This window comes from Dromiciops gliroides, chromosome 4, assembly GCF_019393635.1.
Source record: "Dromiciops gliroides isolate mDroGli1 chromosome 4, mDroGli1.pri, whole genome shotgun sequence".
Lineage (NCBI taxonomy): Eukaryota > Metazoa > Chordata > Mammalia > Microbiotheria > Microbiotheriidae > Dromiciops > Dromiciops gliroides.
Window position 1 is genome coordinate 202,452,485 of NC_057864.1, and position 15,309 is coordinate 202,467,793.

Sequence of the window (15,309 nt, forward strand, 5' to 3'; positions counted from 1 at the left end):
GCCTTTCTTGAGGAAGGTTCTTATACACACACACACACACACACACACACACACACACACACACACACACACACCCTTTCTAGGCAATACATTTGCATTGTAGTGAGTAATTTTTGGAGACCATATCTTATTCCAAAGGAGTCACCTTAATGATGTGAATTTTAGGTTTCTACATGGGGAGGCTGATTGTGTATATGTGATATTTTTGTATCCACCCTTGAGTATCCTTAAAATTAAATCAAATACTTGGTTACCTACTTACTAGACTGATGCCTGGTAGACTGAATGAAGCATTGTCTTCTAATCTTGCCTGGTGTTGCCTTTTCTTTTCTTCTAGTCAGAGTGGGGAGTCCCATGATAAATGTAATAATCAGAATGGTAGCAGCAGTAGTAATAATAACAAATAGCATCTATATAGAACTTTAAAGTTTGCCAAGTGCTTTATGAATATCATCTCATTTGATCCTCACAACCATCTTGGAAGATAGTGCTATTATTGTCCTCTTTTTACATGTGAGGACACTAAGGCAGGCAGAGGTTAAGTGACTTGCCCAGGGTCACAGAGCTAGTGTGTGGTAGAAAGGGTATTGTCCCGAGAATCCTAAGGAGACTTCTGTTCAAGGTCTGGACTTGTTTCCTCATCTATAAAATAGACTGGTTGGTCTATCCAGTGGTGATGTTTGATTATCCTGTGAATTATTTTAGCATACTGGTTTGCTCATTTGAATTTGGGCTTCTGGGGTGATTTAAAAATTTATCAGATGGTAGAATGCTCTGTGGGTCTTGCTAAGAAAAATGAGGAGTGTTCTCTGAGTTAGCTTCCCTGCATTCTAAACTGCTTGTCCCTTTTCTCCCCCATCTCATATAAATAAAACCTAATAGGGCCTTCTGGGGCCTTGAAAATGAATTATTGTGAAGACTTGACACATGGTGAAATAAACACATCTCTATTCTCCTTTGGAAGTTTTGAATTTCAGTTAAAATCAAGTTGTTCTCCAGCCAATCTGTTCTGATAAATCCACTATGGCGGTGATGGATTCCATCTGTAGTATGTGTATGCATGATGGTTGAGCAACCAAACCTGCCTTTTACATGCACTTGTATGTGTAGCACTGAACAGGTGACTCATGCAAGAATGAGGAGCAGGTGAACCAGGAGTGCTAACTCTGCAAAACCCCCAAATACCTCATTTCCTTGTCATGTGATTTCTTGGCTCTTTGTAGATTTAAAGGAACATGTCTTTTCCCTGATGTGGGTTTAGGGACTTCCAGCTCCCCCACTGCCACATTTTCCCCTCTAGGAATTCATCCTTGATGGAGTGTCTAAGGGTGGAGGGTTGCCATATATTTCTAGGGTGATCTGGGGTGAAGAGAGCAAGTTCTGATGGGATTTAGCGAGTTCTGAGTGACTAAGGACATGGCTTGAGAGTGTCTTTGCATAAGACTGCTCTTGTGTGAATTTGGGGGGAAACCATGAATGAGGCCCTTCTCTTGCCCCCTACAACAAAAAGACCACATTCGTCTAGACCTCCAACCAATAACACACAAGAAAATTAGGGCTGTCTGCTCTTTGAGTACAACTCTGTCTCTCAAGAGTCCAGTGTGGTTGCTTGCGTGCTGTTTGTTTGGGATAAGGAAGTTTTGAGGTTACTTAAATTTCAACAAAAGATGCTTTTGTTGCCCAGACATTGTTGCTCTTTAGCCACTAGGCTAGAGTCTCCCAGACATAATTCCCACCCCCCCCAACATCCTGTTAACTTTTGACAATCCAGATTCCATCCCCTTCCCCCCCCCCACTCCAAATTTCCACAGCAGTAATACTTGCAAAATGAAAGATTCATTCTGTCCCCCCGTCTTGCTTTCTTCACCCCCCCTCCGGCTGAGATGTTTTCTATAACCAGCCAAGCACAGATGAAAGCGTAACAGGAAGTAGAGGGGGGAGGCTAAAGTTGTTGTGACTAACAGCTTTGGTCCTTAAAGACAGCATGGGCTTTCAGTCAATATTTTGTTCCTTTCCTCTTTCCACCTGTATTTGCCTTACTGTTACAGCCTACAGTATCCTCTTTTGCAGGGGATGTTCCATGTTCCAGAAACTACAGTGGCTCTCAAGTAAATGTCCTAGTCAAATTTCAAACTCCCGTTTAAGGCCCCACACCAGTTAGTTTGACCTCCTGCCTAGCATCAGCTTCAGTCACACTAGCCTTCTAATTAGACCTTGCATACAGCTACTGACTACTGCCAAGTATTCCAATATGCCTAACTACATTCCTGACCTCTTTAAAAATACTACAGTTCACCTCTTCCAGGACGCCTTCCTAGGCTAACCCTACTTGGCCTGTGGCACTGTAGAATTATTCACAAGTCATCTTTAATGTTTACGGACTGGTACCTTTTTTTTTTTTTTTTTAGGATGGAAGGGACCATGAAATGATCTAATCCCATTCCCCCCCCCCCTTATTTTAAAGGCAGGGAAACTGAGTTGTCCCACAGACAGGAAAAATGACTGGCCCAAGGCCACTGAGCTAATTATTGAGGATCATTTTGCACCACTGCCTTTTCTCCCTTTTAGATTGTTAAATCATTTGAGGACTGGGATCCCTTGTCATAATTTTTGTTTATATTCAAGTTAACATTAATTGAACATCTACTCTATACAAAACACCGTGCTAGATAAGGAGAGAATTTCCAGATCCTCTCAGTTGCTAGTTCTCCCTCCCAAAAGATACATTGTATTTATTTTATATATACTTAGTTGTATCCAACCATGATAGAATATAAGTTATTTGAAGGCAGAGTCTGTTTAATTTTTGTTTCTGTATCTCCAGTGCTTAGCACAGTGCTTGACAGTTAATAGTTGTTTGTTATTGATTTTTGTTGTTCAGTTGTGTCCAACTCTTCATGACTCCATGGACCATACTATCCATGTGGGTTTTTTTGGCAAAGATACTGGAGTATTTTGCCATGTTCTTTTCCCTTGGATTAAGGCAAACAGGTTAAGTGACTTGCCCAGGGTCACACAGCTAGTAAGTGTCTGAAGTTGGATTTGAATCCTTTTGGCTTTTTGTCTCACAATGGAGATGAAGCCTTAGACTACCATGCTGCACACAGTGAGCATTGAATCTGAGTTGTTGATTGCTTTGATGTCTCTTTGACACTAACTTAGATGCTTCCTTTTCAAAAACAGTGCTTAAATAAAGAAGAAAGAAGTGACTGGAACTGGCCTTCATTGTGGGCAGTTTTATTTTTTTATACTGAATGGACTAAACCACTGACATAATGTTCAAAAGAAGGATAGTTCTACCTTACTTTCTATAATAGATTGTTCCTGAAGAGTTGTAAGTGAAATCAATTCTGTCTAATCAAATTTTATCTTAAATGGATAGGAGGGGGTTGTTATTTGGAGGCAGGCTGAGCTGGGTCCTTTTTTGTAAATGGAAGACTCCTTTTGGAATGTGAATGAACATCCCCTTATTTATCTGTAGGTCTGGATTTCATCAGTGTAGGGTTTTATTAAAGTAGGGGCCCACTTGGATTTGCTTCTACCACAGAAGTGGTTGAATATTAGTCAAGAAGAAGGGATTGCCCTGTTGGGTGATTCGGGAATAAATCAGACTGTGAACTTTCTTTTCAGTTTATGAAAGACCCAGTGACCCATGGTGACTTTTAAAAGGCTTTTTATTAGGTCTAATTCTACTCATTCTTTCTAGACCCTTCCCAGACCCCCTCTAACCTCTCCCCCTCCCAAATGTGAGAGTGGGAAGCTGATTTCATGCTTCATCCCACCAGTACAGGCAGGATGGCCTTTCTTCCTCCAGGAAGCAAGCCTGACAGAGACCTGTGGTATATGGCATGTAGCAAGGCCAAGTTTCCCTTGCCAAGTTATACTGTGAAAGATGCCAGTGCATTGTTTCAGATGGCCAGTTGCAGATCATCCTTGACTAATCCACTGGACTGATCTCAGTTTTATCTTTAGATTTCTGAAGCTCATCTTCTCCTTAATTCTTTGGAATTTCAACTTGACTGAGATTTGAGGTGTCTGCTCCTGAGTCAGAAATAAATGAGCTAATCAAGGAAATTGAGCAAATGAATTTTTTGGGGTCAGGTCTTCTGCTAAGCCTGAGTTATAGAAAGGATGTGATGGTCTAAGAACTTTGATCTTCAAGCATGTGTGTATGTGTGTGTGTGTGTGTGTGTTTTGAGGTGGAGATGATAAGTGATGGCTTTTGTTCTTTGTTTCTATGATTGTTTTTACTTCTGAATGCTCATCTAAAAGATCTTAGAGAACTGGAAGAAATTAGATTTACACCATTATCTTACACCAAATAACACACTGAACCCAAAATAGATGTGTCACCTAGATATTAAAGATTACACCATAAAAAATTAGGAGAGGACAAGATTAGGTAGGTACCTTTCACAGGTATAACTAAGGTATGAATTATTAACCAAACAAGAGAAAGAGGCCATTACAAAAAATTAAACTACCTGAAATTGAAAAGCTTTTGTATGAACAAAACAATAAAACTAGGCTAAGGAAAGAAATAGTCAATTGGGGAAAGAAATCTTTTCACTAAAAATCTTTGATAAGGGTCTTATTTCTATGATATAGGGAACCAACACAAATATGTATCACCAAAAGTCATTATCCAGTTGATAAGTTTTTAAAGGAAGTGAACAGTCAACAAAAGAATTGTGAGCTATTAGTAACCACAAGAGGGGGCAGGTAGGTGGCACAATGGATAAAGCACCAGCCCTGGATTCAGGAGGACCTGAGTTCAAATCTGGCCCCAGACACTTGACACTTACTAGTTGTGGGACCCTGGGCAAGTCACTTAACCCTCATTACCCCCCCCCACAAAAAAAATAAGCAAACAAATAAATAAATAAATAACCATAAGAAAAATTACTCCCCCAAAACAATAATAAGGGAAATGTCATTCAACCAAAATTCATTTATTAAGGAACTACTACATGTAGTGCATCAGGGATACCAAGATGGAGTATTTTTATACTACATCTGTGCATCAGGGATACCAAGACAAAATATTAAATAATCCCTTCTTTCAAGGAGCTTACATTCTTTGATCAGGAGATGACAATTACAGAATAAATACAAAACAAACACAAAATTGCTAAATGAAAGGTAGTTAGGGAGGGCACTGATTGTTGCAAGGACCAGAAAGGGTTCCATATAGAAAATGGTGCTTGATTTGTGTTTTGAAGGAGGTGAGAGATCTTTTGAAGTGGAGGTGAGGACAGAGTCCATTCTACAAGGGAGTCCATTCTAGGCATGGGGGATGGCTATGCAAAGGCATAAAGATAGGAGATGAAGTAAGTGCCATGTTTGGAAACTGCAAGTATTACTGCTGTGGAACTTTGGAGCTGATAGGCATAAAGATAGGAGATGGAGTAAGTGCCGTGTTTGGAAAATAAAGAGAAAGCCTACAAATCAAAACAGCTGTGAGGTTTTCCTTTACAACCAACAAATTGGCAAAGATGACAAAATCTAGGACTTGTCCCTTTTGAAAGAGTTGTAGAAAGACATGCCATTGTTGATAGAGCTCTGATTTGATCCAACCATTCTGGAAATTAAATTAGAATTACACTAATAAAGTGACCAAAATGTCCATCCATTGCTAATAAATCACCAGGAATTTATTATGTAGTTACTATGTGCCAGGAACTTTCCAAAGGGCTGGATTTAGAAAGAAAGAAAAAGCAAATCCAGTTCCTGCCCTCAAGGAGATTACATTCTTTTTTTTTAATTTAGAATTTTTATTTTCCCAAATGACATGTAAAAACAAATTTTGACACCAAATTAAAAAAAAAAAACTTTGTGTTCCAAATTCTCTTCCTCCCTCCCTCCCCACCCCCCCTCTTCAAGAACTCAAGCAATTCAATATAAGTTATACATGAGTAGTCATGCAAAACATTTCCACATTAGCCAGGTTGTAAAAGAAAACAGACAAAAACAAAACTTCAGATAAAGGAACTAACAAAAAATTATGCTTCAATCTATATTCAGATACCATCAGTTCATTCTCTGTAGATGGATTGTATTTTTTATAAGTCCTTCAGAGTTGTCTTCGGTCATTGCACTGCTGAAAAATAACCAAGTCATTCACAGCAGATCATCTTATACTATTGCTGTTATTTTGTATACAGTACATTTGACTCTGCATCAGCTCATGTAGGTCTTTCCAAGTTTTTCTGACAGCATCCTGTTCATCATTTTTTTTGAATAGTAAACTACATTTATATAGTACTCTAAAGAGAGATTTCCTTACAATAAATCCATGAGTTTGATTATTGCAACAACAGTAATAGATAAGGAGCTTACATTCTAAAGGAAGCAACATGTACATAAATAGGCATATAGATACATATACACTGAATATAAAGTAATCTTAGAGGTGAAGGCACTAGCAGCTAGGAAGACTGGGAAAAGCCTTCTCCCAGAGGTAGCAATCTTTTTTTTTTTTTTTTTTTGCGGGGCAATGGGGGTTAAGTGCAGAGGTAGCAATCTTGAAGGAAGACATAAATATATTCTAAAATAAGGAAGAACATTCCAGACATTGGAGGTTGTTTGTGCTAGGGCACTAAGAAAGGAGAGGCAGCATTCGGTGTAAGGAATAGCAAAGAGGCCAGTATGGCTGGACTATAGAGTACATAGAAAGGAGTAATATTTAAGACCATTTAAAATATAGGACGTGCCAGGTTGTAAAGAGGTTAAATGCTAGAAGAGTTTGATCGCTGAGGAAATAGGGAGCCACTAGAGTTTAATGAGCCTGGGGTTGACATATTAGAGCTGTACTTTAGGAAAATCACCTTGTTAGCTGTAAGGAGGATAGGTTAGGAATTAGGGTCTTCAATTAGGTTATTTCAGTAGTTTAAGGGCAGGGTAATAGGTGTCTGAACTTAGGTTGGTGGCAATGTGAGTGGGGAGATGTATTTTGGGTCAGACCTAACTTTAAGCCAGTCCATGGACTCAGGCTCAGTGTTAGAATGCAATGAGACAATCGTTGACTTTAAAATGAAATTTTAAAATGACTTTACTCATTATAAATGATAAAAAGAGGATGTTCTTAAGATTAAAAAGAGTGGTTGAGAGGAAACAGTTACTCTTCTCCACCTCTGTATTCTTCACAGAGGTGAGCAATTGACATTCTGTTAAAACCTCTGACACCCAACTTCCCTTAGGCTGGGCTTTTTATGCTTTAGGCAGTAAGGAAACCTATGATGATCCCCAAAATGGCTCTCCATCCTCTTAAAAGGAGACTGGTCCAGTTTACATAAAACAAATGCTGCTACTACCTCAGTACATATAAGAGAGATGTTGTGGAGAAGGAAATGAAAAGATATGGCAATTGATTATTTATGCAGTGAGAGTGAGGAGGGGATAGTAACACAAAGTTGTATACTTTGGGGGATGTGGAAGGGCCTGCTATGTGCCAAGCATTGTGTTAAGCACTGGTTTATGAATATTTTCTCAGTGTAGCCGTATGACCTATGGTGCTTCACTTAACCACTATATGCCTCAGTTTCCTTATCAGTAAACTGTAGCACCTATCTCCCAAAGTTACTGTGAAGATAAAATGAGATAAAACATCACTTTGCTAAGTATGAGGCAATATATAAATATTACCTATCAAATATCCAACAGATGTTAATGACAAAGAGAATTGTTCCACATATACCAGAATATTCAAAGTAATATTTTTTTAAAAATTTAATTACTTTAATAGCAAAGAACTAGAAACAAAGTATATACCCATTTCTTGGGGGAAATGGCTAAGCAAGTTGTTGTATATGAGGGTAATGGAATATTTCAGTGCAGTAAAACTATGACTATAATGAATACAGAGATTCCTGGGAAGACTTAGGGTCCTAGGCTCACAGATCTGGAACTAGAAAGAACCCCACAGGCCAAGTAGTCCAATCCCTTTGCTGAGATGAGAATGAGACAAGAAAACTGAGGCCCATCGTGTTAAATGTCTTGTCCATCATCACACAGTATCAAATGAACTGATGCAAAGTGAAGTAAGCAGAACCAGGAAAATAGTATACACAATGATTACAACAATGTAAATGGAAAACAATGACAAAACTATAGAAAGGGAATGCTGTGAAATGATAATGACCAAGCTTGACCTCAAGAAAGAGAGATACAAGAAAGCCCTTCCCCTCATCCTTTCGAGGTGAGATGTCGATGACTATGCTGGTAGAATACTCCATCTAAAGCAAGACTTTTCTGATATGCTGATTAGTTTTGTTGAACTCTATTTTACCCTCATTTTTATTCCTTGCTATAAGAGATGGCTCTGGGAGGGGAAGAGTGATGGGACATATTGGGAAATAAAGGTGATAGAAAGATAAAAGATAATCAGTAAAGATTTATACTCAAGGAGGATCTCAAACCTCTTTCCCCCAAAAGGTATGAGAGAAGAATTATCCTGATTAGGTCTGGCTTTTCAGCATGGAATCAAAGATGGCTAAGCCCTCAGAGATTTTTTTAAAAGGGCGGGGCGGGGGAAGGGAAGGGGGGGTTCTTTTTTTAATCTCTGAGAAGCCAAGGTGGTTTGACTTAAAAAGCAGACTTGGAGCAAGAAAAGAAGCTGACATTAATGTGGATAGTACTTGATTCCTAAACTGCTAGTTGGACTTTTAATTCAAATTAAAAATATTATGACTATGTATAGATCAAAGTTAACATTAATTTTAGGTGAAGTATAATTTTACTATTAACGTATACTTTTCAAAGTGTACACACATATAACATCTAAAACTCCCCTCCCCACTTATTTATTTATTTATTTTTTTAATTTTTTTTTTTTTTTTAGTGAGGCAATTGGGGTTAAGTGACTTGCCCAGGGTCACACAGCTAGTAAATGTTAAGTGTCTGAGGCCGGATTTGAACTCAGGTATTCCTGACTCCAGGGCCGGTGCTCTATCCACTGTGCCACCTAGCTGCCCCTACCCACTTATTTAAATGATTATTCAGATTTAGTGGAGATATAGGAAGGTGAATTTGACTTGCCCAGGGGAACATACTTGTATGGACAGACCAGATATCCTGTTTTTTGTAGAAATTCTCTTTAAAAAAATTTTTGGGGTAAATATCATCATATTTAAAGAGATCTATGGAGATGGTTATTTAAAGGATCATAGTATCATTGGTTTGGAGCTGAAAGGGATCTCAGTGACCATCTTCGATCATCTCATCTTAAAGATGAGGAAACAGAAATTAAATGACTTATCTTCGGTCACACAGGATGACTTTATGGGGGTAGCTAGGTGCTGCAGGGGATAGAGTCCTGCCCTGGAGTCAGGAGGACCTGAGTTTAAATTACACCTCATACACTTACTAGCTGTGTGACCCTGGGCAAATCACTTAATCTGTTTGCCTCAGTTTCCTCATCTGTAAAATGAACTGGAGAAGGAAATGGAAAACCACTCCAGTATCTTTGCCAAAAAACTAAAGCTAAAACAAAACAAAAAAACCCCAAACCCAATGGGGTCATGAAGAGTTGGACATGACAAATTTACAAAACAACAAAAACAACTATGGGCACACAGGTAGTAAGTAAACGTGGTAGATGGGCTCTCTGTGGTCAGTGCTTTCAACCTACCAATTTATTTGTAGTGTAGAGTAATGTTTTTATGAATAAGATTTACTTCAACTGGGGGGTAAGGGATACATCTGCTTTCTTTTCCTCCTTAACAAGTCTTCCTGTTCAAAGTGATTGTTAATAAATGCTCTTTGAGGTTGGTGAAGGTGAAAAGTCAGAAGGAAGGACTTCCGGTGCCTTAAAAAGATAGACTCCTTTGCAAGAGAGTTTAATTCATCAGGACTGTGCTTTAAAGATGAATGGCCTGGCAGGAACCTGTAGCCCGAAATACCATGTATCAATGTAAACCCGATTGAAAACTTCTTGGTTTATGATCTGACATTCTCCTAAGCACTTTTCCTTTTGGATGGAAAATTCTTAAAGTGGGATTAGGCTTTTGTAGTAATTCCCATTATTAGCCCCAGGGGACAGATTGAGTTTATCCCAGGCTGCCTTTGTAGTTTTTTGAGCTTCTTTAATTTCCTCTGCCTTCCCCCTGTTTCTCCTCTCCTCCACCAATCCCCTTTCTGGGGCCACTGTGGGGGCCTGGGAGGTAGCTGGAAGTTAGTTTGAGCAGAGTCGTCTGTGTATTTTAAATTTCTTTCCTGCCTTTGGAAGTGGCTGGCTCATCATGGATTCTAGACAGATAAACAGCATTATACTGCATTTTTTCTTTATTACAATCCCTTCACCCCCCCCCCCCAAGTTAACATTACCAATTAGCTAAATTCTCTGAACCTTGGGACATCGTGATGGTGGTTCGGGACCTAGTGTCACATTAGACTTCTTCCCCCCCCCACATTTTTGCTGTTTCCTAGCCCACCTACATCTCATGCTAATGAACAGCCTGAGTTGAGGGGCTACTTTTTTCCAGATATATGATGTGTCAAGTTAGCATGGGAAAATCCACTGTTTGGATTTTTAATTAAATTTCCAAACAAAAATGAAATTGAGGTTAACCAGAAGACTTAAAATCTTTTCTTTTCTCTCTCCAAATTTTGACAACTGGGCATGTGGGCCTTTTCTGGAATTTACTTCTTTCCCATTTCCTTTGCAATTGCATTTCCACTGCTCTATGTTCTTTTGGTCTTTTGGGGTTTGGGGTGTGTTTCCATTCCTTGGGATTGGATTCAGTTCATTCTGTCATTTCCAAAGCTGGCCTTCTTGCACTTGCTCAAACATCCACTTAGTATGCATTCTTCATATGTGGTTTTCCCAAGGGCTATTCTGGTAAGGGGTAAAACTATCATTTTGGTGGCTTGATTGCATGCACTCTGGGACTTTTGAGGTTTATGCATTTGGCAATAGTGAATGTGGTTCCTGGGCTCTGTAGAATAAGCCCTCTCAGCCTGTGTATTGGGACCCATCTCCACACTCTTCAATCCTTGCAAGAGAGACAATTCTGTTTAATAACCAAAGTATGGTAGTATAGAGATTGTTTAGAGTAGGGGTTATTAACCTTTTTTTTGTGTTAGGGCTCCTTTTGGAAGGGTGGTGAAAACTAACACTACTGACACTTGAATGATAGGAAATGCTAAATTTCAGTTAGTGACTAGTAAAAATATTTTTCTATTCAAATTCATGGACCTGTAACCAAGGTCAGTAGGCCCCCCAGTTAAGAACTCTTGGTTTAGAGATATAATGGAGGCTGTGTTTAGGATTAAGGAATCTGCTATTCTAGCCTGTAGGTTTCTAAATTCAGGTCTTCTTAAATGGGTCTAATTTATTTACCCTGAATATATTCTTTTCTGACATAATCAAACAATCAGTAGACCTTTATTAAGGGCCAGGTACTGTGATGCAGAAGATCTTAAATCAAGAGCTGGAAGTGACCTCAGAGGTCATCTAATTTCAAGTCCCTCATTTTGCCAATGATGAAACGGAGGTGAAATGAAGTGATTCACCTGAGGTCATTTAGGTGCATATAGTATTAGAACAAAGGTCCCCATGACTGCAAATCTGGTACTCTTCCCACTGCATCATGGGAATCAGCCTAATTTTGGGAATGCCATTCTCCCAACTGAGATGTCCAAAGCTAAGGAAAATGCCTTAGTGTAATGATTGGTCAATAGTTCAGCCATGGAATAGAGCTCATTTGGGGAATGCAATTCAATTAAACCAGGGATAGTTAACTTTTTTTTTCTTGTCTCATGGACCTCATTGGGCTCTCTGATGAAGTCTTTGGACCTCTTTTCCCTTTTTCTTTTTCTTTTTTTTTTTGCGGGGCAATGAGGGTTAAGTGACTTTCCCAGGGTCATGCAGCTAGAAAGTGTCAAGTGTCTGAGGCTGGATTTCAACTCAGGTCCTCCTGAATCCAGGGCCGGTGCTTTACCCACTGTGCTACTTAGCTGCCCCTGAGCTATTTCAGAATAATGTTTTAAAACTTGCAAAGTAAAAAGACAGGATTGCAAAGGAGACCAAATATATTGAAAGTCATCAAAATATAAAACACATACATACACACAAATTCATGGACCCCAGGTAAGGAATACCTGAATTAAACAATACAATTATTAAATACCTACTTTGTGCAAAGATGGGGCAGCTAGGTGACACAGTGGATAGAGGGCTAGACCTGGGGTCAAGAAGACTCATCTTTGGGGCAGCTAGGTAGCGCAGTGGATAAAGCACTGGCCCTGGATTCAGGAGGACCTGAGTTCAAATTCAGCCTCAGACACTTGACACCAGCTGTGTACCCCTAGACAAGTCACTTAACCCTATTTGCCTCAGTTCCTCATTTGTAAAATGAGCTGGAGAAGCAAATGGCAAACCACTCCAGTATCTTTTCCAATGAAACCCCAAGTGGGATCCTGAAGAGTAGGACAAAACTGAAATGATTGAACATGTACTGAGCATAAAGAAGAAGTATAAAGAAAGGACATCTGCCCTCAAGAAGTTTACATTCTACAGGGAAATTCAACGTATATTCAGATAAGTACAAGGAATATCAAGTGAGGGTGGGGGAGGTTGGCAAAGGCTTCATGGAGGATGGACCTGATTTGGGTCTTGGAGGGAGAAAAGGACTCTGGGAGGAAGAGAGGAATAGGGGCATTAGAACAGACACTAATCCAATTTGGCAGGAACCTGAAGTGGAAAATAAGAGAAAAAGTTGTAAAGTTATCTTGGAATAATATTGTTGGGTTTGTATTTTATTATCAAAGCAATAGGGAGCTTCTGAAAGCTTTTGAGCAGTGGAGTGACATGGTCAGATCTGTACCTTGGGGAGATTTTTTTCCATGGATTTTGTGGATGACAGATTAGGGAGGGAAGAGAACAGAAGAAAGGAGACCTAATCCTAAAGCTATGGCATTAGTTTAGGCGTTAGGTGGTTGGAATTAGAGTGAAAAGGAGGGGACAGATATGAGAGCTGTTATGGAAGTAGATAATGCTTGGCGGCTAATTGAACATGGGGAGTGAGGGAGAGTCGTGTCAAAGATGACACTCACGTTTCAAACCTGGGTATCTGAGGGGATGGTTAATGGCTTTGGTAGAAATCAACAAGTTTGGAGGATGGGAAGGCGTAGAGGGAAAGATGATGAGTTTCATTTTGGGATCTCCCTTGGGACTTGGCCTACAAGTGTAAGGGCTGAATAGGCCTACTGATAGTACATGAGTATATCTGCCCTCCCCCAGTTCCTTCAACAATTGCCATTTTCTTCTTTTGTCATCTTTATCAATCAGATGGGTGGAACCCCAGAGTTGTTTTAATTGGCATATTTTTTATTATTAGTGATTTGGAACATTCTTTTTTTTTTCCTTTTTTGGGCAGGGCAATAAGGGTTGTGACTTGCCCAGAGTTACACAGTTAGTAAGTGTTAAGTGTCTGGGGCCAAATTTGAACTCAGGTCCTCTGGAATCCAGGGTTGGTGCTTTATCCACTGTGCCACCTAGTTGCCCCCTGGAACATTCTTTAATATAGAGCTGGATATCTTGCATTTCTTGATTAAATAATTGTGGGGGGTTTTTTAGAGGAAGGGAACCTCAACAACTCTGAGCAACACCCCACTGAAATTTATTATGAATTCTCATGCACAAAGATATTTTCATTCCCTTGAATCAAAAGACTAGGAAATAGGGGTCTCTCTGTGTCTTTAAAGAGGGATATGGGAAATGAGGAGTCTGTTCCATTCACATGCACTTGGTGATTGGACAATGGACTTTTCATTTGCTTCTTTCATAGAATAAAAAACCACTTATTCATTTTAGAAAGGTAAGATTAAGATTGTTTAAAGTTTTTTTTAAACACAGCTACAGAAGCTAGAAGGTATGGCTTCTTTTTTTTCGGGGGGGGGGCAATGAGGGTTAAGTGACTTGCCCAGGGTCACACAGCTAGTAAATGTCAAGTGTCTGAGGCTGGATTTAAACTCAGGTCCTCCTGAATCCAGGGCCGGTGCTCTATCTACTGTGCCACCTAGCTGCCCCATGGTATTGCTTCTTTAAGAAGTGGTTTCCAAGCCTTAAAGTCAGCTTCTCTCTCTCTCTCTCTCTCTCTCTCTCTCTCTCTCTCTCTCTCTCTCTCTCTCTCTCTCTCTCTCTCTCTCTCTCTCTCTCTCTCTCTCTCTCTCTCTCTCACACACACACACACACTCATATGGGCACACTTGTGTGCATAACTTGTATACATACATACATACACATACCATGTATAGGCACAAAGATGATTGAACAGAGGGAAGTATATCTAGGATAGCCCATAATTTGTTGGGTCTAGACTTTCCACAGTGTCTGGATTGAAGCATCCTGTTATAAAATTGAGCTACTGAAGGGGAACATAAACTTAGGGGTTACCTAACGGTCACATAGATTAGCCTGGTTTTAACAGCTGGACAACTTTTTCCTGGGCAAAGAAGTATATAATTTTTGGAATAGAGGAGGGTGCATGGGTACTTCAGGCCACTGGAAAGGAATAGTTTAAAAATAGAAGCAGCTAGATTGGTTTCTCCTCTTCCCCTTAGCCTTGGCTTGAATTTTTATAGTCCCATATGGCCTGACACCATTAGACTGCATCTTGTGTCTTGAGTTTGGCTTTAAAGATAGGAATGAAGAGTCCATCTTCTGGTGGTACAGTCTAATTTCTGAATATTTCTTTCTCTAAACAAGACATGTAGAGAGAGACTGGGTGGTATGGTGAAAGCATTGGGTTAGAAGGTAAAGGTTAAGGGGGCAGCTAGGTGGTACAGTGGATAGAGCACCAGCCCTGGAGTCAGGAGGACCTGAATTCAAATCCGACCTCAGATGCCTACTAGCTGTGTGACCCTAGGCAAGTCACTTAACCCTGACTCCCCTCCAAAAAAAAAAGGTAAAGGTTGTGGGTTTGAATCCCACCTCTGCTGCTTATCAGCTGTATGACCTTGGGCAAATCCCTTAACCTCTGAAGGCTTCAGTTTCCTCATCTAAAAATGAGAGGGTTGGACTAGATTGCCTAGAAGTTTCCTTCTAACTCTAGGTCCTGTGACTTAGGTGCTTGGGCTCCTGACATTGGGACACTGCTGAGTCTGTGAGCTGAAATACATTAAGAAATAGAAGTGGGGACAGAAAGCAGTGAGCTTGTTGCTTTTTATTTCAAAGCCTGAACTTGAAAGTGGGGGTTCATACTTCCTATTTGTATGGCCAGGGTTTAGCATGGCATCTAGCTCATAGGAAAAGTTTAATACATACTTGTTAATTGAGTGAATCATTGATGGCCTCTCAGTCATCATTTA